The sequence below is a fragment of the Gasterosteus aculeatus genome, chromosome 21 (genome assembly GCF_964276395.1).
Source record: "Gasterosteus aculeatus chromosome 21, fGasAcu3.hap1.1, whole genome shotgun sequence".
Lineage (NCBI taxonomy): Eukaryota > Metazoa > Chordata > Actinopteri > Perciformes > Gasterosteidae > Gasterosteus > Gasterosteus aculeatus.
In genome coordinates, this window is record NC_135708.1 from 1,183,981 (window position 1) to 1,206,477 (window position 22,497).

The 22,497-nt window shown below is 45.8% G+C and overlaps 1 long non-coding RNA gene across 1 annotated transcript; it reads left to right on the top strand.

Moving 5' to 3' along the window:
• Positions 1–4,839: 4,839 nt before the first annotated feature.
• On the top strand, positions 4,840–13,150 carry LOC144390334 (uncharacterized). The gene is made up of 3 exons (XR_013454355.1): positions 4,840–5,511; positions 6,656–10,759; positions 11,562–13,150. It is a non-coding gene; the product is annotated as an uncharacterized LOC144390334 (long non-coding RNA).
• The last annotated feature ends 9,347 nt before the right edge of the window (positions 13,151–22,497 follow it).

Sequence of the window (22,497 nt, forward strand, 5' to 3'; positions counted from 1 at the left end):
CATCTGGTGAAAGTACAGTGACAGGTCCATTTCTTATTTGTTATCCATTCATCTTCTTCATGAATATATTCCAGCACCTCGTCGCTGTGTGACGCCTGACTGACAGTCTGTGGTCGTCTGTAAGTAGTGGTAGAAGAAGAAGAGGTGCTCCATGTGGACATGAAGGACAAAGCTGTGTGTGAGAGTGATGTAATGTCCATGTCTCCATGCTGCTCTGACCCCCCTCCTCCTTTCAGGGTGGAGCCTGATGGAGTCCGATGGTTGAGACCAGGTCTGAGGAAGTGTAAGTGTGCTTTGATTCATGAAGATTCAACCATCTTCACACTGTGACATCACTCATTCACCTCTGTGACGTCATCATCAACGTGTCAGTAGATGAACACATGATTAATAACTGCAGCTGTATTGTGTCTTGTTCTCTCATCAGATTCCTGTCAACTCACAATCGACACAAACACAGTAAACAAATACCTCAAACTGTCTGTCAACAACAGGAAGGTGACACGTGTGATGGAGGATCAGTCACATCCTGATCATCCAGACAGATTTGACATCTGGCTTCAGCTGCTGTGTAGAACTGGTCTGACTGGTCGCTGTTACTGGGAGTTCGAGTGGAGAGGAGGAGTTGATGTATCAGTGAGTTACAGAGGAATCAGGAGGAAAGGAAACAGTTTAGACTGTGTGTTTGGATACAATGATCAGTCCTGGAGTCTGAGATGCTCTTATGGAGGTTACTCTGTCCGTCACAATGAGACAGAAACACCCTCCTCCTCCTCCTCCTCCTCCTCCTCCTCCTCCTCCTCCTCTCATAGAGTAGCAGTGTATGTGGACTGTCCTGCTGGCTCTCTGTCCTTCTACAGAGTCTCCTCTGACACACTGATCCACCTCCACACCTTCAGCACCACATTCACTGAACCTCTTTATCCTGGGTTCAGTTTATGGTCTCCTGGTTCCTCAGTGTCTCTGTGTCCTCTTCAGGAGGGAGAGTCTCCTCCTGGTGGAGAACCTTCCTCTCTGCTCACCACATAGTTCAGTCTGTACAGCTGATGGTGGTTCATGTGGGTGTAGATGCAGGTGGAGCAGGTGAGGGGTACCTGAGCTGGTCTGGACTCTGGGGGGTCCACAGCTCTCTGGGACTCAGATGGAAGTGTGAAAGAGCTCAGCTTAATGCTGCTGTGCTCCTTCAATCAATAGATGATCATTTAGATATTGGCTCCTAATTAGGCTTTAATCTTCATCTTTATGTGTTCAAGAAGACATTTTATAAGACGCTCTTTCATCTGTCCCCCCATATGAGACAAATGTGTCCTTATGTGTGTGTGCGCTTCATCAGCAATAATAAAAACAAGGTGAAGAAGGAAAATATGAATGTGTAATTCTTTTTGAGCCCATTTTAACTTCAAATCTTTCTAAATCTGTTGAGTGAAATCAAATCTAATTTCACATAATCAGGTTTGTTTTGAACAAGAAGCTTTTTAATGGTTCAGCAAACCTCTCAAGGAAATATTGAATATGCGTTACTTGTGTTTTTATTCCCTATAATGTCATTTACAACATTTACTCCATGTGTTACTTTAACAGAAATAGAATTGTTTGGCTCTAATGTTAATAAATGACTTTTATTGGAAACAACTGTACATGTTTAAACAGGCCATCAAATAAAGATGATTTCAACACGCTGTATTATTTCTTTTGACATGAAATACTCTGATCCTTTTTAAAGATGCTGTACTATTGACTTTTGTACTATTTCCTCCATAATATCTGTATTTATTCTACAGCCCTGTTGCTGTGTCAATAGCACAGAGGAAACATTGGTGGTGCAGCATGTTGAAGAAGGAAGTGAGTAAATAAAGAAATGAGTAATGAATAAGTTGCTTTATTAACCTTATTAACCTTCACGCAGAGCCGTCTCACAACAACACAAACTACTGAGCTCGCTACTTCAGGTGCAACTTGAAGCTTTCATTCTGCACCAAATATCACACTTAAGTCACCAACAAAAACACACAAAGCACAAGCACACATTTGATAACAGGGTGGAGTTTATCTCCTCACAAAGTGGAGTATTGAAAGTGTGTGTTGGACAGAAATATATATATAAATAAAAGTGATCAAATCTGCTGGGTGTAAAATATACATACAGCAACATGAATTAGCAGTTTTGGTGCCTTAGAACGTTGTGTCAATGCAATGAGCTTCATGGCCTCTTAACCTCTTGTGAGTGCTTATGAGTGACTACAGCTGGTGACTCTGAGGCATTTAAATAGAGCTCATTGGATACAAACGCCCACAAACGCTACAATGGGAAAGTCAAAGGAGCTCAGCATGGATCTGACAAAGCAAATCATTGACTTGAACAAGTCTGGAAAGTGACTTGGAGCCATTTCAAAGCAGCTGCAGGTCCCAAGAGCAACAGTGCAAACAGTAGTTTGTAAGTATAAAGAGCACGACGCTGTTTTGTCACCATCAGGAAGAAAACACAAGCTATCACCTGCTGCTGAGAGAACATTGGTCAGGAGGGGGAACAGTCAACAGAGAACCACCAAAATGCAGATCTGCCAAGAAGTAGAAGCTGCTGGAACACAGTGTCCATGTCCACAGTCGTGTTTGGCATCTCCATGGACGGAGAGGCTGCCGTGCAGGAAGGAAGCTCTTGCTCCAAAAGCGCCACCTTAAGGCTCGACTGAAGTTTGCTGCCGATCACGTGGACCAAGATGAGGACCTTCACATTTAACTGAACAGCACCAATTCTGTTGTCCAGAGGAGCGGTCAAAGATTCAACGAGAAGCTTGTGGACGGCCACCAAAAGCGCCTAATAGAAGTGAAAATGGCCAAAGGACAAATATTATCACTGCTGTATGTATATTTATGACCCAGCGGATTCTGTCATGTTCTCTGTTAACCCATAATTAAGTCCTAAAAGAACCAAACCTCATGAATGTTTTTGTGACAGAGTGATTGGAACAGATTCTTCTATCAGAGGAAAATCAGACTTGTAGGAATAAGGGGAAACTCAAGGAGAGCCATGACATCATGTTCTTTACAAGTGTATGTAAACGTTTGACCACAGCTGTAGTGGGTAGATATGTGTGTTTAGCTCTACAGGCTTCATGCTGTCCTGATATCCACATGTGAGGCCGTTGATGAGCGTAGCTGATTTCCTGTCACGCCACCTCATCACTGGCTCTGTCACAGGCACTTTGCTGGAGGCCCACTGGCACAGTTCTTGTTATCATCTCCTATTCTACATTCTCTCTCTACATCATAAATCACATCAAAGTTTTTAAATACAATTAGCAGAGCCAGCTGTTTTCTGACACATTGTGTACAACTACAGGATCTTTACAGTAAACTGATGGAGATCAGATGTAAACATTTGATTATCATATAACCACAAAATACTCAATGTTAACATTGTAATGAGTTATTTAGACAAGATGATTTCAGACAATATCAGGAGAGAAGATTCAGCAGTGACACAAAATGAGAATATTACTGAACAGGAAAAACAATAGGAAAGCCTACTATATACAGAATAATATGTACAGTATTATACGTTAATTTCATCAATGTACATTTAAATAATAAAACCAAACACTGCATGAAAAGTGGGATTTTCTGCAGTATGCGGCACTGTAAATTGTCGTGGAATTTCAGGTTTGCGGCAATTTGCGGGCAACGCCGAAAACTGCCGTAAATTGTCAGAAATTGACGTGGGCCTCCTTTGGCAGTTGTGCCCCCATGACCCCCCTCCTCCTAATTCTAGGGGAGGCTTTGACATGTAAATAAATGCTGTGAGCTATACAAATGCAAATCAGGCTCGCAGAGGGAGTTTTAGCCCAGTTGACATTTTTTTTTAAAAGGTAAGAAAATCGCTGGTACAAATAGATCAGGCTCAGTAGCCTAATTATAGACTCTTACATTTTGGCTTGAATTGATTTATTTAATTCAAATATGCTAGATTACTGTGTACGCCATTAGCAATGGCAAATGTTATGTAAAAAAGATACACAAAATAACTTCTTTAAAAGATGAGTTTTAATCAAGATAAAATGTAATTCCATGCAAACAACATTTGAATCAGCATGTGGGGTCTGCAGAGATCAGTCTCCTAGAGCTCAACTACAGTGCATAGTGGCAGGACTACAGTGACCTTTTCTTTGGTCTTACTTAAATGCACAGAGGATGTATTAACCACACATCTTGTAGCAATGCGCTCAACTGGCAGAAATGATGCTGGTGTAGCAGTAGGAGTAGACTCCTAATCACCGGATGCCCGCGGGACCGATCAGAGCGCAGGGACCGGTATAAACAAACCACAGTAGTCTCCTCCCTCCTATCGCCCTCTTGGCCAGGTGACGGAACTGTGTCAGTCTTCCGCGTCATTCACCCTGCATGGTTGTTCGGCGCTGCTACAGATCCCCGGCTGTCGGAGCCGCGTAGCTCCCTAACACAGAGCGACCGCCACGAAGCTTGCCGAGCAGCGTGATCGCCCGAGCTGTCTCCTTCACGGTGACGACAGTAACTTGTTCAATTGGGACTGGGCGGTCGTACCGGTGGATCTTGGCCACCGTTAGCAGTCCAACTAGCTGCTGTTTTGCCTTCTACCTCGGTTTGCGTACATGTGTTTTTTTGGACTGCGTTGCCTCAATTGTTTTGGGCCGGACCGCCTACACCGTTTGGCTCGGACGGCTTTACCCGGATGAAGAATTTTAGCGTGACGTTCGATCTTCCCCTTGACTTATTGGGACGACGGAGTTATCTTGTTCCCTTTATTGTTTAGTTTGTTCTGTATTTTTTGTTTCTTTATAATGTAATGGGAAAATGATATGTGACCCTTTTAAATGCTTCATTTGTATAACCAGTTTATTAGTTGCAAGTGCTTAGGTCACAAAGGCCCTGACATAAAAACTGATGTCTCCCTCTTGGATTAGATGTTTCCAGCGTCATAGCTGTAGAGATTGAACAAAGTGTTTGTTATGTCTATGACCACCTTTGTTTAAGCATGTTGGGAGAGCAAGGATACGGTCAAAGAACTGACGTGTCTCACATGGACGAGGTGTTCCCAGTACCCTGGCTGTAGAGACTCAACAAGATGGTTAACGGTCTCTGTTGACGCCACCGATATCTAAGTTTAGGTATAAGAACTGCCTCGATGTGTTGAGAGGAAAAAAAGGAGGTTCTTGACAGTCTACTGACCACGTAGCTGTTGTGACCCTTTTTCCCTTGCAAGGAAATAAACGGAGAAAAGACATACTTGACTCAGAGCCTTTGATTCTTACTTAACGATTGTCTGTGCAAAATCTTCCACCACAATTTGGTGTCAGAAGTGGGATCGTTTGAAGCTCCGTCGGGACTCCGAGGACGTCCGGGAAGTGGCCACTTCAGGATCCACCAAACGTGATTCTGCCCTATACCTCATCACACTCAGAGAGAGGGGACCGGCGACCAAAAGAGACCTGATTGGCTTCAACACGATCCGATGAGGAAGATTTTCACACGAATCGGGTAAGAAGTTGATATTCTGATTTTCAAACGGGGCTTTCTGAATTATAACGGGTGGTAACAGATTACAAAGAAGGGTATTTAGTACTTTGGGATTTTAAAAAAATGATTTTTTCTCTCTTCTTAGAAAATCCAAATTTCGGTTATTTGATTGGGCTTCTAATGATGATAACTTGTCTTTTTATCCGGTTATTTGAAAAATGTGTATAAAATTATAAGAGTAATTGTACAGTATTTCCGGTTCATCAGCATCCAACTTTTTACTGAGGAAGACAGGGAGCAATGTGCGCATTTACGATTGTATTCAGACTAACTATCTGAAAATCGCATAATTGTGACCCTTGACCAAGGGGGAAGACAGGGAGCAATTTGCGTATTACGATTGTATTCAGACTAACACTCTGAAAACGCATAATTGTGACCCTTGACCAAAGGGGAAGACAGGGGCAATTGACAATTGTGACCCTTGACCGAAGGGGAAGACAGGAGGGATTTTGGGAGTTCACTGAAATCGCAAAATCCCAGCCCTTGACCTAACAGGAAGACAGGAACAATATCGGGATTTTCGGACAGTAATCTGAAAACAGATATTTGCGCCCTTGACCTATATTTATTAACCAATAGTTCTGGTTGGGTTTTAACTTGTATTTTTCCTACGTAAAAGAAAATCAAGACTTATAGTGACGACTATATTTTAAGGAATAAAAAGTATACTTCACCACGCCTGAAAGATGGGTGGTGTACACGGTAAAGGTAAAAAGGAAATGGGTTCTCCGGAGGGACCCATTGTGGATCTGATGAGAAGGAAATATGGACATCAATCTCTAGAGTTTTTGCCCGAGTGGTCAAAAGATTTTGGGTTCCCTGCAAATGGTTCTTTCAGTAGAATAAAACTGAACATGTTACGAACAGGCTTAGAGGGAAAAGAGAAGGGTATAAAAACTCAGAGGGTGATAAAAGGCAAAGACTTGGAGGACATTGAGAAACAAAGTAAATGGTTAAAATGGTGGAAGGATGAATGTGAATGTAGAGAAAGGAAACAAATGGCTAACGAATTGACATGCGCAAAAACCACATCGGTTGAAAAACCAGATCCAAATGTTATTGAACAAAATGACCGATGTGCTTCTTCTCCCTTGTATCCGAGTCTCACAGGGGCTGGCGGCCCTCTCCTCAACACATGCCCACCACCGTACCCTGCTTCACCTGCGAACCAGCAACCTTCGTCTGCAGGAGCACATATCAAAGTTCACTACACCCGGCAGAGGGAGGAAAAGGAAGCGGCAGTGAAAGCAGCACAGGAACGACTCCTCGGCGAAGAGGAGGAAAAGAGACAGGCTGCTCTCCCCACTCGCTCTCCAGGAGCAACCGGAGGGGACACTTCTGCCATCAACAAACTGATTGCAGAGCAACCATCTACATCAGATGTTTTTTCCCCCTCCTTCGACCCAGAGGGAGTTCCCCCGGATGCAAAATCTGTGCTCCAAACCCCAATGATTCAAGTACCAGGACACTCGGGTCCCATACTTGTTTTCCGGCCTTGGACTGATACGGACATTAGAGCTGCAATGGCTCATCTCCCGCCGATACAGCACTCGGGAAGACTGTTTGCTGAAGCATTCATGGACTTCTGTAAGCAATTCCTGCCCAACTTTGCTGAAATTCGACGTGTTCTAATGAGTCACGTGGGTCCGACTCACTACCAGAAGCTCAACCAGCTGGTTGCAGGAGACACCAGTGCGGCAGACGTTGAATGGAGTTCAAATCAAAATAAGCCGTACAGAGACGCACTCACGGCTTTGAACGACGGCATAAAGACTTTGTTCCCTGACAAAGTGGATATGACTCCCATCAACAATACCAAGCAGGCAGCGGGGACATTGGCACAGAGAATGTCCACAAAATGCACCTCGTAGAGGATGGGGGCGTGGACTGGCCAGACGAGGAAGGGGTGGCAACGCACAATCCGATTGACGTGAGGCGGAGGGGGAGGAGGCTGCATGTGAGGGGGAGACGGCAACCACGCTGAGGCCTCACATGATAAGGGAAGTAAAACACACACACACCGCAGCCTGCAATGAAGAAACGCTTTCTGCACTAACTCCCTGCACGCACACTCACACTCACACACACACACTGGAGCAACAACAAGCTCTCGTGGACATCACAGAGTAATTGAGAACACAACAAAAGCTTTCACTTAAACACACATACGCAAAGTTTTCAGGAAAATCATTTGAAAATATGCCCACCACTATGGTGAAAATTCAAGGGAAACTTTTATCGTTTTTGGTTGATTCGGGGGCTACACATTCTGTAATACAACAAAAGTATTTTCCAGGTCAGAAACTTAGTGGAAAACAGGTTTTCTCACAAGGAGCTTCAGGGATGACTATTGTAGAGAGATTTACGGCACCTATGACCAGTACACACACTGACTCAACTGACCCTGAACCAGACATCACAGTAAAACATTCCTTTTTGCTGTCCTCTTGCTGTCCCATTAATCTAATGGGCAGAGACCTCATGTGTTCTTTCGGCATTAGCCTCATCTCCACTCCTACAGGGTTGCAAGTGGTGAGATGCAGAGCCATTGACCAGATGGCAAAGACAGTTATATGTGATCCAATGTTTGTGTACCAGTGGTGGCTTCCGGTTGACTCACAATCAGAACTGTCCCACCTGGCAGCATCACGCGTCCAGCCTGAGGCAGAGTGCATGGATGCTTCATATCTCCACTGCACAGCTCATGTGTCACATGGGCCAGATAAGCAATATGATGCATTATTTCTACAGGATCTGAATGATCAAATTGCATGTATGACATTGTTTTGGTCCACACTTAAATGTGCTGTTTCCGTTTCTCTCACCCCCTCTCAGCAGCACCTCTTTAATGTGGACTCTTCTTTCCCACACATCTCCTTGTCTAAAGCAGCAACAGACCAATGGAGAGATTTGGGACCCTTTGTCGCAGCGTGCGAGGCATTGACAGATTGGGAGGCTACACCAGATCCACTTGTGATGCGCTCTCCGTCGACAGGCTTCTTTAAACAGCCATTCGCATTTTGCACACCTGCTCTCAGATCTGTTTATGTCATAGATGAAAATAACATATTTTCTGACACACACACTGATACATTTTTGACTAATGTCTCCTCTATTTCTCCTGCCCTCAGTTCTGTCCCAGACACCTTGTGGGCAGCGCATAAATATGACGTGGGACTCATCAAAAAATGTCAACCTGTGGTCATCACTCCTCGATCAGACTTCCGTCCCCACAAACATCAATACCCACTGCGCCAAGAGGCCATTGACGGTATAACACCGGTGTTCAACTCCCTCTTAAAGGCCGGAGTCATTGTTCCATGTCCTGACTCGCCGGTAAGAACACCTATTTTTCCAGTTAAAAAGATCAGAGATGCAGGCAAACCAACTGAGTGGCGCTTCGTGCAGGACCTAAAAGCCGTTAATGCAGCCGTCCACGCACGAGCCCCAAATGTTCCCAACCCGTACACCATTATGGCACAGGTTCCACCTGATGCTCGATGGTTTTCCGTGGTTGACCTCTCAAATGCTTTTTTCAGTGTCCCTGTGGACATTGACAGTCAGTTTTGGTTTGCGTTTAATTTCAATGGCAAGCCTTACACTTTCACACGCTTGTGTCAGGGCTACACAGAATCACCTACGATCTACAACGAGGCACTCAGGGAAAGTTTGGAGAGCCTCACTTTGTCTCCAGGAACAGCTCTTTTGCAGTATGTTGATGACTGTTTAATTGCAGCTCCAACACAAAAGCAGTGTGAACAGGACACACTCAAATTGCTTCAACACTTAGCAGCGGAAGGACACAAGGCCAGCCTATCCAAACTACAGTTTGTTTCACAAAACGTTCATTTCCTAGGCCATAACATTTCCGGTGAAGGGAAGACACTATCACCAAAACGCATCGCCTCAATTGTAACACTTCCAAAACCACAAACCAAGAAACAGATGATGTCATTTTTGGGAATGTGTTCCTACTGTAGGTCATTTATTCCAAATTACTCCCAACTCGAGCAACCTCTGTCCTCATTGATACATGGGAAAAATCTCAGCGCGCATGATAAAATTCAGTGGCTCCCTGCAGCCTCTCAAGCTTTCACGGACATGAAATGCGCGTTACAAGTTCTTCCGACTTTGGGTCTTCCTGATCCTCACAAACCGTTCACACAAACCGTTGACGAACGTTCTGGATGTATGACATCAGTGCTCCTACAATCCCATGGCGATAAACTACGACCGGTAGCTTATTTCTCCGCAAAACTCGATCCCGTAGCAGCAGGCTTACCACAGTGCCTTCGAGCTGTGGCAGCTGCTGAAAAGGCTCTTACAGCCTCTCGTGACATTGTAGGCTATGCTACGCTAACATTATTGGTTCCACATTCGGTTTCACTGATTCTTCTCGAACAGAAGTCGTCTCATTTATCTGCAGCGCGTTACCTTCGATATCACACATGTCTCCTAGACATGCCGAATGTTACAGTAAAACGCTGCAATGTCCTCAATCCTGCATCTCTTCTCCCCACTCCGGAGGATGGAGAGGAGCATAATTGTTTGGCTGAGCTGGAAGCTCAGTGCACACCTCGACCAGACCTCGCAGATACACCTCTGCTCAACAGTGACATGGTAATGTATGTTGACGGATCTGCTACACGGGATCCCCTGACTGGTTCTAATCTTGTGGGTTTCTCTGTTGTTTCAGACTCAGCTGTTCTGTGTTCCGGCCCTCTTCCATGTCACCTCTCAGCCCAAGCAGCAGAATTAATCGCACTAACAGAAGCTTGTAAACTAGCTAAGGATAAAACGACAACCATTCACACTGATTCCAGATACGCTTTTGGCGTGGTTCATGATTTCGGCGCGCTGTGGAGACACAGAAATTTTCTCAAATCGGATGGCAAACCAGTGTTACACCACACTCTGATAGCAGAACTATTGGATGCCATTTTGTTGCCCACAGCTATTGCCGTTTGTAAATGTGCAGCGCACACATCCGGCACAGGCGACATCGCAAAGGGGAATGAGCGAGCAGACTTAGCTGCAAAAGCGGCTGCTAGACGTCCTCTTCCCAAACCATCACGCCCAGTTCCTGCCATGTGTTCTCTTCCCTCCTCTCTTGCAGCCGTGCAGTCCCTCTCTACTTCAGATGAGAGACGTTTTTGGTCCTCCTCAGGCTCCAAATTCATAGACGGCATCTGGTATGGTCCAAATGGTAATCCATGCTTACCTAAACATTTCTTCCCTCACTATGCGAGATTGACTCATGGGTTAGACCATGTGTCAAAAGGGGGAATGTTAAGTATCATTGGTGCAACATGGTTCACAAAAGGTTTTGCAGCTTACGCACAAAGGTTCTGCCAAGCATGCATAACAGGTGCAACTCACAATGTAGGTCGTTCAGTACAGGTGTCACATCATGCAGCACATCCACCGCCTGCAAGACCATTTGAACATGTAATGATGGATTTTGTGGAACTCTCCCCATCGGAAGGTAAGAAACACTGTCTTGTAATGGTAGACATGTGGTCCAAATGGGTTGAGGTGTTTCCCTCCAGTAAGCAGACAGCCTCCACAGTGGCTAAAGCCTTGATTTCAGAGATCATTCCCCGCTGGGGAATCCCAAGCAAAATTTCTAGCGACAATGGTTCACATTTTGTCAACCAAGCGATCACAGAATTAAGTGCATACCTGGGTATTGACTTAAAAACACACTGCGCATACCACCCATCTAGTGGGGGAGCGGTAGAGAGAGAAAATGGAACATTGAAAACAAAACTGGCCAAATGTTGCACAGACACAGGTCTACCGTGGACAAAAGCACTGCCCTTGGTTCTGATGTACATGCGGATGAGGAAACGAACACGCAGCAACCTAAACCCATTTGAAATCCTTTTCGCAGTTCCTCCCCATATAGGTGTGGAAGCTCCAGGAACACCACTCCCTTCCACCACAATGTGCGAGAATGACATGTTAACCTATTGCATTCGACTGTCTTCCACTTTGTCTGATGTAAGAAAACAGGTTGTAGCTGCACTTCCAAGAGAAGCAACGGGTCCACTACACCGACTGCAACCAGGTGACTTCGTGGTGGTAAAGGACTTCAGGAGGAAAAGTTGGAAAGCTAAACGGTGGCAGGGTCCATTCCAGATTCTCCTGGTCACCCAAACAGCGGTCAAGGTAGCTGAAAGAGCAACTTGGGTCCACGCATCCCATTGCAAGAAGGTTCCAGATCCAGTACCAGCAGTGGGCTCAGGCGACCCTACCTCCACAACAAGTGTCAATCAACCGACACCACCGATCCAGTGACCACGGACGGGCAGTTGACCGACAGACACACAGTGCATTGTGATCTGTGTTGACTGTCTACAACGCGGATGCCTCACAAGAAAGAGGGTTGGCAGACTCCACATCCCAACGTGTACCTGCGGACCAACACAAGAAGAAGAACACGGCCAGGACCCCTCCACATAGACACAGTAGTCGTTTGTGTCACTACGGTTTTTTTAGATTTTGTAATCAGCTATCTAAAGAGTGGTTCTCTCTTATCATGGAATGACTCTGACAATAACCCCAACAGTGACTCGGACTCCCTTGACGAGCTGAACACTTACGACCTCGACACGTACGCATAGTGACATAGTGACACACTGTCTGTGTGCATTCCTGGTGTTCTAAATGTTTTTGGTTTCACAGTAGCTTGCTAAAACAATGAGAAATAACATTCTCACAAAAACAGCTTTTATCCCTGCATTTATTAGTATGTAACGTAAATATGATTGATATAATGACCTTTCCACAATATTCTATATCTGTTTTGTGTGAAAGGGGAACAAGTTCTGGTACTGTGATTTAAACATGTTCTCCTTTCTTTTTTATTTCAATACTGTACACATGACATCTGGGGTGTAACGCTCAAATCCTGTGAGAAGGTTTCCAGTCTTTATCTTCTCCTAACAGATTTCTTCCTATTTTCCCATTTCGGAGGGTTTTTTTAGGGAGTTTTTGTTCTGTGGCAGGAAAAGTTTTGTGAGCGATGTCCGGATGTTCATGTTTTGTGATATTTGATGTGGTAGATATCAGATGGTAAATTTTTATAGTAGACATTCTAAATTGATTGCATAGTTTGTGATTATTATGTAATCAAAAGAGTGGAATGTAATGGGAAAATGATATGTGACCCTTTTAAATGCTTCATTTGTATAACCAGTTTATTAGTTGCAAGTGCTTAGGTCACAAAGGCCCTGACATAAAAACTGATGTCTCCCTCTTGGATTAGATGTTTCCAGCGTCATAGCTGTAGAGATTGAACAAAGTGTTTGTTATGTCTATGACCACCTTTGTTTAAGCATGTTGGGAGAGCAAGGATACGGTCAAAGAACTGACGTGTCTCACATGGACGAGGTGTTCCCAGTACCCTGGCTGTAGAGACTCAACAAGATGGTTAACGGTCTCTGTTGACGCCACCGATATCTAAGTTTAGGTATAAGAACTGCCTCGATGTGTTGAGAGGAAAAAAAGGAGGTTCTTGACAGTCTACTGACCACGTAGCTGTTGTGACCCTTTTTCCCTTGCAAGGAAATAAACGGAGAAAAGACATACTTGACTCAGAGCCTTTGATTCTTACTTAACGATTGTCTGTGCAAAATCTTCCACCACAATAACCGGGTGAGTGACCCCGGTTGTATGTACGCGTGTTTAACGTTTTGTTGTTTTTTTTATTCTTTTTCAGAGCTGAACGCCGAAGGTGGTGGTGTGGTGTCCCGGTGGTGTGGTGTCCGGGTGGTGGTGTCCCTTCGCTCGTTTGCTGTGGTCTTTCGTTTTCATTTGTTTTGCTGTGCTCACTATTTTGTTTTTGTGTTCACGGGTGTCTTCTCTTGAAATCTCCCCCGCTGCCCTCGTGTCCCCTCCACAACCACTGGTAAGCCTCAGCGTTCATTATTTTGTTTATTATTTTGACCATTATTACCCCCATTAATTCCCCTTTTGTTGTGGAAATTGTGAGAGTGTTTTAAATTGTTTTATGGATCCTCGTATTTTTAGTAATAAACTTATAACCCCTTTTTGTACATTGAACCACGTCTTTGGCATCTTTTGTGATACTTACCTGCGTGACCTTATTAGTTAGTATTCCCCGGGTGAAATTCCCAGGGTGGCGTTGCTGGTCCCTGTTCTGCCACAAGGTGGCACTGTAGTTAAATCGCCATAAATTGGCGCGATTATGTAATCTCGTGCTGCCACAAATTGGCGTTGCTGGCAGGACTTTGCAAATTTCAAAAGCCAAGACGTGTGTTCAGTTGGATTTGCTTTTTGTTTTTGTTTTTTCTGTTTATCTGCTCGTTTGTGGTCCAGTATTTCGTTTGTTTCTTTTTTGTTGTTTTCTTTGTTTTTGTGTGTGTCATAGGCAAAACAGCAGCCGGTGCCCTCTCTTCACCCCCGTCTCATAACGGTAGGATTCCCCCCCTTAAACGGTCGGGGTAAGTATGGAGCAAGAGCTGCAAGAGTTGAGGGACTTAGTCGCCCAGTTGAAGGTCGACAATGAGAGGCTTCGCCTGGAACAGGCTGCAGCCGTGGTTGGGCCTAGTACATCCCCCGTTAGCGTGCCACCTACCGCCGCCCCCATGGCTAGAACCCCTACCCAGGATAGGCTAGTGTTTGTGCTCTTCCCCTAAACATCGGACACTTCCGGTCACCGGAAGTGTCCGATGTTTAGGGGAAGATCAGGCATCGGATTGTCGGAATGGATAGGGGAAGCACAAGCCTGCATGAGGGCCCGCCATCTATCTACGTCAGATCAAGCGTTCTTCCTATTCGACCATTTGGAAGGGGGGGCTCGCGAGGAAATAAAGTTTCGCCCTAGTATAGAACGTGAAGACCCAGCTATAATAATTTCCATTTTACAAGAGCTTTACGGCTGTGCGGAGTCTTACGTAGCATTACAGGAAGCATTCTTTTCTCGTCGGCAGCAAGAAGGCGAGACGTTACAAGAGTTCTCCCTCGCGCTGATGGGCCTCATGATGGCAGTAAAGCAGCGTGCCCCCGACGGCATACCAAACGCTGAGGTTCTGCTGCGTGATCAATTTGTCGAGCATGTGCTCGATGGCACGCTCCGTCGGGAGCTTAAGCAGTGTGTGCGTAGACAGCCGGTCGCCACCTTGCTGGAGGTAAGAGCCGAGGCTATTTGGTGGGAGCGGGAGGGTTTTCCAGGGGGCGCTAGGGGTCGAGGTTTCTCTGTTCCGTTAAACCTTGGAGTTCAGTTCGGCGTCCAGAGTGCCCTACGGCCAGTCGTTAATTCCCCCCAGTATCAGAGCTGAGTGAGGTTCGGGCGATGCTAAAACTACAACAGGAGCAGCTCCACCAGCTTACCCAAAGTGTGGCACGCTGGCAGAGCCCTTCTCGGCGTAGCCCTCCCCCTTACAATAGCTCCATCATATGTAGGCGATGCCAACAGCCTGGGCATTTTGCGAGGGAATGTGACGGAGAACGTGTCCCTGCATTCATATGCTAATTCGGGCCATTCACACCTCCGCCAGCTCTCCACCTACGTCATGGTTCGTTTCCGACAATTTGTGGCACAGACAAACGCGTTTTTTGTATTAATGTCTGTCGTTTTTTAGTCTCCTCCTAAACTCAGAGATGGGCTGTAAATTGTTGAGTGCTGCTATTGAATGTAAAGTGCACGATACACATGATACAGTATCTGGATGATGGAAGCAAACGTCAGATCAAAGGAACATTGATAGCAGCAGTACATGAAATAGGGAAACTTGTTAGACGGTCATCCTGTAATGGTACAACAAGTAGTACACACTGGAAGCGAATGGCGTAAACAAACAGATGGTCGTCCTTGTTTCAGCCCACTCAGCTCTCTTTCCCTTTCTCACTCCGTTGAGACTTGGTCGAAAGTCTTTCGAGACCCTTTTTAAAATCCTGGATGGAATTTGTTCCGAGCAGTAAGAGTTTTTATACACACATGTGAAGGCCATCCTCAGTGTCAGGTGCAATTTACAATTAATAGACCAAAAAAGAAGAAACGCGGATATGAATACCAAACAAGATGTGAACCGTCTATGAGATCGAGTCGACCGCCCTCCCTTCTCAGGACGCAGCTAGTGGTGTGAATCTTGTGGTCTGAAAGCATTGTTGTGTGCTCACAAACCATGCGATCGTAGGCCGGCTCTTGATCTTGTAACCGGCGGCACATATTGGCCTCAGTGCCAATGAAGGCACGCAGCTCGCTCACTGGCCTTTTCAGGTAGTGCACTTCATTGGGGGCACGAGAAAGTGCCATATTCACGTTGTATCCTGTCGGAGGAGTCCAGAGCAGTGAAGCGCCAGCTCCGGGTCTCCGGTTGTTTCCGTGGTACATGGTGAATATCAATAAAAAGACTTGTGGAAAGCCTGTAAAAAGGCGTTTGATAGACGGTAAACGACTCAGTGTAGTCTTTAAAAAGACCGGTGGAAAGCCTGTAAAAAGGCTCAAATCCTGTAAAAAGGTTTTTGTTTTGATGGTAAATGACTGACTGAATGTGGTCTGTGAAAAAGGGTGTTGAATCTTTCAAAAGGCTACTTAACTCTGTAACGGACAGATGTCGCTGATAAATTCTCTGGAGAAAATATCTGAACTGCTCCCTCTGAACTCAGTAAGACAATGAACAGAAACATCTGATTCCGTTTGCAAATATTCTGATTCCGTATGCAAATGAATGTTGGAATAATACGCACTCATGTGGGGCGAGCATTCCGTCACCATGGAGACGGGGTACAAACACGCCGCACAGTAAAATATGTATACACACACATCTCATAAGCAGCACGTTCAACAACGTCTCTAAAATGTCAGCCATTAACAAAGACTTTAATACAAGACATTGAATGACATTGTTCTGTATCACTATTGGTCAGAAAGTCACCTGTATTTAATTTGCCTACCTGAAACCCTTTGATGCTCACCTCAGAGTTCAGGGCCACCGTGATAGAGAGGGGGAGCTGCTGCTGTTCGGCTGTGCAGGAACCACTTCCTGTTGACCTGCAGACCACCGAGCCGCCACGCTGGAACACAGAAACCTGAGAGGAAAACACACGTTTCATATAGAATATGACATAGGAAGTAACCCTCGCTGTGTGAATTGAGACTTTAACACTAACTGTGTCCAGGGTGACGGGCAGACCCAGAGTCCGGCCTCCTTTATGCGCCTTTGCAGTGAGGACGTCGTACCAAACCTAAAACACAAGCAGCCGTTCATGTAACAGGCGCCATGACGTGACTTGTGAGTCACCAGAAGACGTTTGTTACCTGCTGCTTGATTTACCTCACCAGATCCTGGAAGAAGGACTCGCACAGCTTGAACACGCGGCTTGGTTACAGGACTGGCCAGCAGTGCTCCACCTACATACAATCAAAGACAGTTAAGATCATAAAAGTGAGAACTTCACCCAGTAAAAAAAGGTATTTATCACCAATCATATACTGGTGGTCCACAGCGAAGGTGCTCTGTTCTCCTGGGAACTCCACCCAGAGAGGTCTGTGCGCGTTTGAATAAAACAAGCATTTCCATAAGCTCTTCTTAAAAAGTGGATCTACTGATGTTTTAATGACCAACTTAAAACGTGACAAACATGGACCTCTAGTGTCAGAAAGCAGAAGGTAAAGTGGACAAACAGCCTGCAGTACTTCCACTGGGCAGCAGAGGGAGGCAGACGGAGGTGTGAGCCAGGTGGAACAGAGTGAACCAGTAAGGCAGCAAACAGGACCTGAGGGCACAAGAGGCAACACTCGGATCATTACACACTGAACAAAGAGGACTGTGCACGTCGACGCTGATATTTAACAAGGCCACCTCCTCTTTGTCCACTAAGACACATTTTGACGATTCGTCCGGTTTATTGTTTTTTCACGCTAATTGAAAAAAGACCTAGGAGATGATATTCATTAAGGGAAAGCAGTCTTTCCTGGTGGATCCAAATGTCTGTGACTCATTTGACTGAAACAGTCAGAGAAGCTCTGTTGGATCGCAGTGCGGATGGCGGCGGTGACTTTCTCCCCAAACAGCTTCGTCCCCTTTGCAGAGTGACCTCTGAAGAACGGCTGCAGGGCGGCCGCCTGCTTCCAGCGCGGCAGCATCTCCGGCTCCGGGTCACGTTGCACGCCAGGTGAGGCATCGGCCCAAGACCAGCGCCCCCCTCAGGCCGCAAAAAGAGAGCACTTTGCTGTGTTACCTCGACAATATCGCATGTAGAATCGTCAGGGTTTATTGTATATTCTTTCCTGCCTGATTAGGCTCTGGCCTCACAAGAAGAGAATGTATTTACTTGTTTATATCCTCTTTGTTGATCTGTCCTCATCGGTCTCCGGCTTAGATGAATGAACCTGTGTTTAATGTCACATTGCTGCAGTTCCCTGAGACCACGTCTGCAGAAATGCAGATGTCACGGTGTATGTTCTTTGGGGTACAGGCAGGACACAGCAGGTTTGGTAGACGATCCTTTTATTTCGTTGCTTCAGTTGTCAACGCAGCGAGAGCTCCCGGCGTCTCGCTCGCTCTGCGGCTCTCTCCTCCTGATCGCCCTTACTGCATTTTAAAACCAGACCAACGCCATCAAAACACATTCAGCTCAGCTGAGGCCAATCGCCTCCACCTGCCACGTTCCCTGAGCCCCTCCCCCTCTCTCTCCCCCCTCTGCAGACGAGCAAAAACCACGGCCACCACCACAGCAGAGTTCTGGAACGTTTTTATAAAGGGCCTAAAATGTCTGCAAGAGAGAGGCCTCAACCACTCAACAGTTTGACACCGGGACAGAACATTCCAGTTCAATGTTACAGCACCAAAGTCCCTCATTGGGAGCAACTCTACTTCCATTTGACCATTTTAGACATAAACTCTATTCAGTCAGAGAAACATTACCAGGCCAACGAGACCCCTCATAGATCTGCCCGTCTCTGTTCTTGATGAAGTGCCCCCCATCTCTGGCCTCATTAGACAAACACCAACCGGGGTCGATCTTGATGTGAGGATCGGTTATCACGACCAACTGACAGAGAAGAAAAAAATGCACCATAATGATTCGTGACGCCCAAAAACAAACAAGGCCGACAATGTACGCTAGAAACTCACCTTCCTCTTCCTCTCCTCCAGGTGGCGCTGCAGGTTGGCCGGTTGGGGGGAAAAGCGCGGCGTCCCAGGTGAAGTAACGCTTCCCCTCCGTGTGCTCGATATCCATCCAGATAACGTCGCACGGGATGTCGTGGCGGTCGAATCCAGCGTCCACAGCCTTCACGTCAGCCTCTTCGTCGTAGATCCAGCGGCTCTGGTGGTACCCGAGAGGAAACAAAGGGGGCGGGGCTTGATATCCTGAGAGAGGGAGGAGAGACGAGTAGCCGTGACTTATGGATCATGTGAATATTGTCAACATGTGCAGAAACAAACTAAGAGGGGAAGTGATACAGAAAGCATCGTGTTCCTTCTCATTAATGTGTGTAATTTGCAACATACAAGACACAATAAACAGTAAACAACCTGATATCTGACGCTGCATCCTTATCATCCTTATCTAATCCTGTTGTGGGGGGTTTCTTTCCACATGCAAATAGTCCAATATATTGTGTGCTGCACACTGGTACTGGGTGAACAGCTGCTGTGGACCGGGCCCGAGCAGAACCACGCTGTCCATCACACCTCTTTCTGTCAGTCTGTGGCTCCATGCGCCTCGTCTTCAGTGGGGGAGTTTGGCCGTGCTTAGAGAGGGAGGGGTTTGTAAAGTGGTTAAATGTGCATTTCTATATGTTTTCCAACATAAATGTCGTAATAAACGGGTTTATTGGCTGTTTGCCAGCAGGAGGACAAAAAGCAGCAGCAAAGTCTGCAGGACGGATCAATCGTTCCCAGTCACACAAACGGGATGAACTACGCAGCTGAAAGAAGAAGCTCTCTGACCGAGGACCAGATACTGTATGAGAAGCACACAGGAACAATACTCGCCCGAGGAGCCGACACGCTGTGACCCACGTTAACAAGCGTCTCAGGCGTTCAGCCAGAACACCCAAAGTCCGGTCTGGTTTGTGGGCCACTAACAGCGGAACAGAGGCGTACGGGCCGAGGCGGCTGTACAAGTCGTACGCAAAGACATCCGGCTCATACAGCCGGTGAGGGTCCCCGTCACTGCCACGGCACATGAACTAAAGATCATCAAGGGATTGTGAGAATGAAACATGGATGTTCCTGCTCGTGTCGTCTGCTTGTAGTTCATGTGTGTACCTGGTGTCTCTGGGCTGAAGGCCGTCGGCGTGCTCTGGTACACGAGGCTGAACCCGTGGAGACAGAGGTCGGACCCGATGCTGCTGGGACCTGGAGACGGAAACACGTTCATTTATACTTTAACTAAATATAGAAGGTATTTTAGTGAAGATCATGCTGGTGTTCCTCTCCGGTCCGATGCATCAGACGAGTGAAGATCTGTGGGAACTAAACTGTAAATATCTACAAGGCACAAGAGGAGTTTCAGTATCCGCCTCCATCAGAGAGCAGTGCAGCGCTACTCACATGAAAGGAGGAAGAACTTCTTTGCAGCTACAGAGACTTTAAGACATTTTGTCTCTCAGGTTTCATGTATTTTATTTCTTGTTTAGAGCGATAAACGGTTACGTTCATGCATTGTATCATTTTCCTATGATTCAGGGACACTGGAGTAAGATGGACTGTTGCACATATGTTGCTTATTACTTTGAGCTGGTGTGATTGTGTCATATTTTCTGATCATGTCATTGTGAGGAGTTGTGTGTTGTGAGTCTTGCCGTGTTCGTCCTGTGATGTTGTATGTGGGATGAATGCAGCGTCACTTCTTCTTCTTCTTGTTCTTATTATTACTTTGGCCACAACACAAATGTAGGATGGAGAAAAGTGCATCACTGGGTTTTTGGGCCACAGTGTGACGAGCTGTAAAGAAAACATTGATAGGTATGAAAGCCAAACGGTTGCCAGTACACACCTGAGCCAAAGAGCAACACCAACACTAAGTGTCCACTAGTGTCCTGTTCCAGTCAACCGGATGCTTTGTCCAATATTCACTCTGCTTTTTGTTCTGTCTCTCTAGCTGCTAAATGCTCCACTTTGGTCCCCACGCAGTAATAAACGTTGTCTCTGGTGTGGGAACTTCTCAACTCTAAGATGCAAAAACCTGCTGCATTGATTCAGTGACATCACCTCATCTGGATGTCAGTTTCAGCTCGCTGTGTCTTTACTGTAGTTTCCTGTCACGCTTCCTCCTCTCCTCTTCCTCCCCCCTTGATCCCTCTGTCCTTGAGCTGATGTGTGAAAACCTTATTTGTTGATCACGGCACGTATGTGATGCTGCACAGAAGGAAAGCACCAAGTATGTGCTACATTTCAACACCTCAGTTATGAGTTACACACAAATGATGCATTTTTCTATTTTGTTTATAAATGTCTTCATTTCTAAATTTTAATATCTTGGCTTTTTGTGAGATGTTTGCAATATGTATAATAACACGTTTTAGTTAACATAATTCAAAGGTAACCAAAGACATGGTATTATTTATTTGCAGCTTAACTGTGGCTATTTTCATCAATAACTTGTGCATTATTCTGCCAGCAGATCAAATTTAGCATCTCCTGAAAATGAGAATGCAAAGGAAGTTGTAGCGTGTGTATAAAGGCTCAGTGTTCAATGTGGGGGTTCAGGGTCCCTGCAGAGTCAGAATACAGCAGATGGACTCTACTACCCTTTCCACCACAGAGGGATGCTGCTGAGCCTTTGTTGTGGCTGTGCACTCGTGTCTTTCATCAGGACCTGACATTTCATCATTCATCATTTTACCATAACATTTGTTGTCTTGGCCAAAGTCCGACAGTCTTGTGCATCATGATGTTCAGGGCAATGGGTCGACCACAGCAGGCAGTTGGATTTGAATCTTCTCATCTGCTGATGCAAAGTCACTTAGAACATAAACACTGACAAAGGAACTAGACAGTGTTGTAGACGTTTTTCACTTTTTCACACGAGCTGGGAACCTTCAGGAGCCCCCAGTGACCCCCAGTGACCCCCAGTGACCCCCAGTGACTCCCAGTGGCGCACCGCACCCACTTGTGTTCAAAAAATGAAGAAACTCCGGACAGACAGAAGACATGTTGGACTGAAAAGTTCAAATGAAAAGCCTTTAATAAAAGAAAAGGTGTTGTGCTAAAAAGAAGATCTCAGCTGAGGATCCGCTGGTTTGTGCATCAACAGGCCACAGAGGAGCTCATTGACTATCACATAGTGACCGTCTCTTGCTTCCACCAACCAATCAAGAACAATGGGTGCTTACAGATATTTATAGAGTTCAGTAAAGGTGTGAGAAGCAGTGTCCACACCCCTGGACACGTGACGCCTCCTGGTGCGTTCAAGTTGACTAGTTATTTACAGAATATAGTGGTGCAATGAGGTATTACATTGGATGGCGCGTTCACTGTAACTCTCTGGGTCAATATAAGTGGTGCAAAGTATTACATGAATGCATTTTGATTGGTTACATTACATTGAACACAATCATAGCTGTGCATTGGTGTTATTCTATTGATTAGTGTCAACATGACAGCGGTGTCACACTATTCTCATGTCTTTATTGATCACATAGTGTCAGAATCAGGGCTGTATCCTGGTGGACACAAAATGCATTTTATTCATTGGTCTCATTCATGAAGCGTCGTCAGTCTGACTACTGTAACTCTCTCCTGCAGGTCTCCTGCTACCACCATTCCACCTCTGCAGCTCATCCACAATGCAGCAGCTCCACTGCTCTTTAACCTTCCTAAGTCCTCTAAACATGGTGCTCACGTACCGTGCTGTGAATGGATGGGGTCCAGCTTACATCCAGGACCTGGTCCAACCCGACATCCCGACCCGCACTCTCCGCTCTGCATGTGATAAACTGCTTGTTCCTCCTCACTGAGAGCA